Below are 7,019 nucleotides of genomic sequence, written 5' to 3'. Positions count from 1 at the left end.
GATGAGGGTTGTGTGTTGAAGATTGAGAATTGAGGATTGAAGATTGAAGATTGAGAATTGAGGATTGAATATTGAGGATTGAGGTTTGCAGATTGAGTATTGAGGATTGAAGATGGGATGATTGAGGATTCAGGATTGAGGTTTGAAAATTGAGTATTGAGTATTGGGGATTGAAGATTGAGGATTGAGGACTGAGGATTGAGGATTGAGGATTGAAGATTGAGGAATTTGGATTGAGGATTGACTATTGAGTATTGAGTATTGAGGATTGAGAATTGAGGATTGATGATTGAAGATTGAGTAGTGAGGATTGAACATTGAGGATTGAGGATTGAGGATTGAGGATTGAAGATTGAGGACCGAGTGTTGAGGGTAGAGTGATGAGAAATGATGTTTGTGGATTGAGATTTGAAGATTGAAGAATGGGGATTGAGTATTGAAAACTGTGAATTGAGGATATTCTATTGAGGATCGAGGATTGACAATTGATTGTTGAGGCCTGAGGGCTGAAGATTGAGGATTCAGGATTGAGGATTCGGGATTGAGGATTGAGGACTGAGGATTGAGGGTTGAGGATTGAAGATTGAGTATTGATGATTGAATATTGAGGATTGAGGATTGAGGATTGAGGATTGGGTACGAGGACTGACAGTTGAGCATTAAGGATTGAGGATTGAGGTTTGAGGATTGAAGATTGAGGATTGGGTATTGCGGATTGAACATTGAGGATTGAGGATTGAGGATTTAGGACTGAGGATGGAGGATTGAGGGTTGAGCCTTGAGGGTTGAAGATTGAGTATTGGGGACTGAGGATTGAAGACTGAGTATTGAGGATTGAAGATTGACGATCGAGTATTGAGAATTGAGTATTGAGTATTGAGGATTGAGGATTGAAGATTGAGTATTGAGGATTGAAGGTTGAGGATTGTGGATTGAGGATTGAGGGTTGAGTATTGAGGATCGAGGATTGAGGACCGATTATTGAAGGTTGAGTATTGAGGATTGAAGATTGAGGAATGAGGATTGAGGATTGAGGATTGAGGGTTGAGGATGAGGGCTGAGGGTTGAGGATTGAGGTTTGAGGTCTGAGGACTGAGGATTAAGAATTGAGAAGTGAGGATTGAGGATTGAGGATTGAGACTGAGGATTGCGTATTCAGGATTGAAGAATGAGGATTGAGGATTGAGGATTGAGGATTGAGGATTGAAGATTGAGGATTGAAGATTGAGGGTTGAGTATTGAATATTGAGTATTGAGGATTGAAGATTGAAGATTGAGGATTGAGGATTGAGTGTTAACGACTGAGGACGAGGACTGACGGTAGAGGATTGAGGTTTGAGGGTTGAGGAATGAGGAATGAGGACTGTGGATTGAGGATTGAGGATTGAGCATTGAGGATTGAAGATTGAGGACTGGGGATTGAGGATTGAAGATTGAGGATTAAGGATTGAGGAGAGAGGATTGAGGATTGAGGATTGAGGATTGAGGATTGAGGATTGAGGATTGAAGGTTGAGGATCGGGTATTGAGGATTAAAGAATGAGGATTGAGAATTGAGGATTGAGGAACGAGGATTGAGGATTGAGGATTGAGGATTGAGGTCTGAGGATTGACGATTGAGTATTGAAGATTGAGGATCGATTACTGAGAATTGAGGGTTGAGTGTTGAGAGTTGATGTTTGAGGATTGAGATTTGAATATTGAATATTGAGGATTGAGTATTGAATCATGAGAATTCAGGATATTATATTGAGTATTGAGAATTGAGGATTGATGGTTGAGTATTGAGGATTGATGGTTTATTGAGGATTGATGATTGAGGGTTGTGTGTTGAATGTTGAGGATTGTGGATTGAGGATTGAGGATTGAAGATTCAGTATTGATGATTGAAGATTGAGGGTTGAGTATTGATGTTTGAGGATTGAGCACGGGGACTGGCGGTTGAGGATTGAGGTCTGAGGATTGAGGATTGAGAATTGAGGATTGAGGATTGAGGATTGAACATTGAGGATTGGGTATTGAGGATTCAAGAATGAGGATTGAGGATTGAGGATTGAGGGTTGAGGATTGAAGATTGAGTATTGAGGATTGAAGATTGACGATTGAGGATTGAGGATTGAAGATTGAGGATTGAGGATTGAGGATTGAGGATTGAGGATTCGGGATTGAGGATTGAGGATTGAGGATCGAAGATTGAGTATTGATGATTGAAGATTGAGGATTGAGGATTGAGGGTTGAGGTTTGAGCACGAGGACTGACAGTTGAGGGTTGATGTTTGAGGATTGAGGATTGAGGATTGAGGACTGAGGATTGAGGATTGAGGATTGAGCATTGAGGATTGAAGATTGAGGACTGAGGATTGAGGATTGAGGATTGAGGATTGAGGATTGAGGATTGAGGATTGAGGATAGAGGATTGAGGATTGAGGATTGAGGATTGAAGATTGAGGATTGAAGATTGAGGGTTGAGTATTGAATATTGAGTATTGAGGATTGAAGATTGAGGATTGAGGATTGTGTGTTAACGACTGAGGACGAGGACTGACGGTAGAGGATTGAGGTTTGAGGGTTGAGGATTGAGGATTGAGGACGGTGGATTGAGGATTGAGGATTGAGCATTGAGGATTGAAGATTGAGGACTGGGGATTGAGGATTGAAGATTGAGGATTAAGGATTGAGGATTGAGGATTGAGTATGAGGTCTGAGGGTGGGGATTGAGGTCTGAGGGCTCAGGATTGAGGATTGAGGATTGACGATTGAGGATTGAGGATTGAGAATCGAAGATTGAGGATTGGGGATTGAGGATTGAAGATTGAGTATTGAGGATTGAAGATTGAGGATTGGGTATTGAGGATTGAAGAATGAGGATTGAGGATAGAGGACTGAGGACTGAGGATTGAAGACTGAGTATTGAGGATTGAAGATTGAGGACTGAGGATTGAAGACTGAGTATTGAGGATTGAAGATTGAGGATTGAGGACTGAGGATTGACGATTGAGGACTGAGGATTGAGGATTGAAGACTGAGGATTGCGTATTGAGGATTGAAGAATGAGGATTGAGGATTGAGGATTGAGGATTGAGGATTGAAGATTGAGGATTGAAGATTGAGTGTTGAGTATTGAATATTGAGTATTGAGGATTGAAGATTGAGGATTGAGGATTGAGTGTTAACGACTGAGGACGAGGACTGACGGTAGAGGATTGAGGTTTGAGGGTTGAGGATTGAGGATTGAGGACTGAGGATTGAGGATTGAGGATTGAGCATTGAGGATTGAAGATTGAGGACTGGGTATTGGGGATTGAATATTGAGGATTAAGGATTGAGGATTGGGGATTGAGGATCTAGGATTGGAGATTGATTATTGAGGATTGAAGATTGAGGATTGAGGATTGATGATTGAGGGTTGTGTGTTGAATGTTGAGGATTGAGGTTTGAGGATTGAGGATTGAGGATTGAGGATTGAAGATTGAGTATTCATGATTGAAGATTGAGGGTTGAGTATTGATGTTTGAGGATTGAGCACGGGGACTGGCGGTTGAGGATTGAGGTCTGAGGTTTGAGGATTGAGAATTGAGGATTGAAGATTGAGGATTGAAGATTGAGGATTGGGTATTGAGGATTGAAGAATGAGGATTGAGGATTGAGGTTTGAGGGTTGAGGATTGAAGATTGAGTATTGAGGATTGAATATTGACGATTGAGGATTGAGGATTGAAGATTGAGGATTGAGGATTGAGGATTGAGGATTGAGGATTGGGGATTGAGGGTTGAGGATTGAGGATTGAAGATTGAGTATTGATGATTGAGGATTGAGGATTGAGGACTGAGGATTGAGGATTGAGGATTGAGCATTGAGGATTGAAGACTGAGGACTGAGGATTGAGGATTGAAGATTGAGTATTGAGGATTGAAGATTGAGGATTGAGGATTGAGGATTGAGGATTGAGGATTGAGGATTGAGGATTGAGGATTGAGGATTGAGGATTGAGGATTGAGGATTGAAGATTGAGGATTGAGGATTGAGGATTGAGGATTCAGGATTGAGGTTTGAGGAGAGAGGATTGAGGATTCATTACGTGGACTGAGGGTTGAGTATTGATGTTTTAGGTCTCAGGATTGAGGATTGGAGATTGAGGATTGAGGATTAATGATTGAGAATTGAGAATTGAGGATGAGGACTGAGGGTTGATGATTGAGGTTTGAGGAATGAGGATTGAGGGTTGAGGATTGAGGATTGAGGATTGAGTATTGAGGATTGAGGATTGAAGATTGAATATTGAGGATTGAAGATTGAGGACTGAGGATTGAGGATTGAGGATTGAGGATTGAAGATTGAGGATTGGGGATTGAGGATTGACGATTGAGGAATGAGTATTGAGGAGTGAGAGTAGAGGATTGAGGATTGAAGATTGAGGATTGAGGATTGAGGATTGAATATTGAGTATCGAAGATTGAAGATTGAGGATTGAGGATGGAGTGTTGAGGATTGAGGACGAGGGCTGACGATTGAGGATTGAGGTTCGAGGATTGAGGATTGTGGATTGAGGACTGAGGATTGAGGATTGAGGATTGAGCATTGAGGATTGAAGATTGAGTATTGAGGATTCAGGATTGAGGACTGAGGATTGAAGACTGAGTATTGAGGATTGAAGATTGAGGATTGAGGACTGAGGATTGACGATTGAGGACTGAGGATTGAGGATTGCAGATTGAGTATTGAGTATTGAAGATTGAGGGTTGCGGATTGAGGATTGAGGATTGATTATTGAAGATTGAGGATTGAGGATTGAGGATTGACGATTGAGGATTGAGTATTGAGGATTGAGGATTGAGGATCGATTATTGAAGGTTGAGTATTGAGGATTGAAGATTGAGGAATGAGGATTGAGGATTGAGGATTGAGGATGAGGGCTGAGGGTTGAGGATTGAGGTTTGAGGTCTGAGGACTGAGGATTAAGGATTGAGTATTGAGGATTGAGGATTGAGGATTGAAGACTGAGGATTGCGTATTGAGGATTGAAGAATGAGGATTGAGGATTGAGGATTGAGGATTGAGGATTGAAGATTGAGGATTGAAGATTGAGTGTTGAGTATTGAATATTGAGTATTGAGGATTGAAGATTGAGGATTGAGGATTGAGTGTTAACGACTGAGGACGAGGACTGACGGTAGAGGATTGAGGTTTGAGGGTTGAGGATTGAGGATTGAGGACTGAGGATTGAGGATTGAGGATTGAGCATTGAGGATTGAAGATTGAGGACTGGGTATTGGGGATTGAATATTGAGGATTAAAGATTGAGGATTGGGGATTGAGGATCTAGGATTGGAGATTGATTATTGAGGATTGAAGATTGAGGATTGAGGATTGATGATTGAGGGTTGTGTGTTGAATGTTGAGGATTGAGGTTTGAGGATTGAGGATTGAGGATTGAGGATTGAAGATTGAGTATTCATGATTGAAGATTGAGGGTTGAGTATTGATGTTTGAGGATTGAGCACGGGGACTGGCGGTTGAGGATTGAGGTCTGAGGTTTGAGGATTGAGAATTGAGGATTGAAGATTGAGGATTGAAGATTGAGGATTGGGTATTGAGGATTGAAGAATGAGGATTGAGGATTGAGGTTTGAGGGTTGAGGATTGAAGATTGAGTATTGAGGATTGAATATTGACGATTGAGGATTGAGGATTGAAGATTGAGGATTGAGGATTGAGGATTGAGGATTGAGGATTGGGGATTGAGGGTTGAGGATTGAGGATTGAAGATTGAGTATTGATGATTGAGGATTGAGGATTGAGGACTGAGGATTGAGGATTGAGGATTGAGCATTGAGGATTGAAGACTGAGGACTGAGGATTGAGGATTGAAGATTGAGTATTGAGGATTGAAGATTGAGGATTGAGGATTGAGGATTGAGGATTGAGGATTGAGGATTGAGGATTGAGGATTGAGGATTGAGGATTGAGGATTGAGGATTGAAGATTGAGGATTGAGGATTCAGGATTGAGGATTCAGGATTGAGGTTTGAGAAGAGAGGATTGAGGATTCATTACGTGGACTGAGGGTTGAGTATTGATGTTTTAGGTCTCAGGATTGAGGATTGGAGATTGAGGATTGAGGATTAATGATTGAGAATTGAGAATTGAGGATGAGGACTGAGGGTTGATGATTGAGGTTTGAGGAATGAGGATTGAGGGTTGAGGATTGAGGATTGAGGATTGAGTATTGAGGATTGAGGATTGAAGATTGAATATTGAGGATTGAAGATTGAGGACTGAGGATTGAGGATTGAGGATTGAGGATTGAAGATTGAGGATTGGGGATTGAGGATTGACGATTGAGGAATGAGTATTGAGGAGTGAGAGTAGAGGATTGAGGATTGAGGATTGAAGATTGAGTGTTGAGTATTGAATATTGAGTATTGAGGATTGAAGATTGAGGATTGAGGATTGAGTGTTAACGACTGAGGACGAGGACTGACGGTAGAGGATTGAGGTTTGAGGGTTGAGGATTGAGGATTGAGGACTGAGGATTGAGGATTGAGGATTGAGCATTGAGGATTGAAGATTGAGGACTGGGTATTGGGGATTGAATATTGAGGATTAAGGATTGAGGATTGGGGATTGAGGATCTAGGATTGGAGATTGATTATTGAGGATTGAATATTGAGGATTGAGGATTGAGGATTGAGAATTGAGAATTGAGGATGAGGACTGAGGGTTGAGGATTGAGGTTTGAGGAACGAGGATTGAGGATTGAGCATTGAGGATTGAGGATTGAGGATTGAGGATTGAGGATTGAAGATTGAGGATTGAGGATTGAGGATTGAGGATTCAGGATTGAGGTTTGAGGAGAGAGGATTGAGGATTCATTACGTGGACTGAGGGTTGAGTATTGATGTTTGAGGTCTGATGATTGAGGATTGGAGATTGAGGATTGAGGATTAATGATTGAGAATTGAGAATTGAGGATATGGACCGAGGGTTGAGGATTGAGGTTTGAGGAATGAGGATTGAGGGT

This window comes from Calliopsis andreniformis, unplaced genomic scaffold, assembly GCF_051401765.1.
Source record: "Calliopsis andreniformis isolate RMS-2024a unplaced genomic scaffold, iyCalAndr_principal scaffold0004, whole genome shotgun sequence".
NCBI lineage: Eukaryota > Metazoa > Arthropoda > Insecta > Hymenoptera > Andrenidae > Calliopsis > Calliopsis andreniformis.
Note: the sequence above shows the minus strand (reverse complement) of the source record.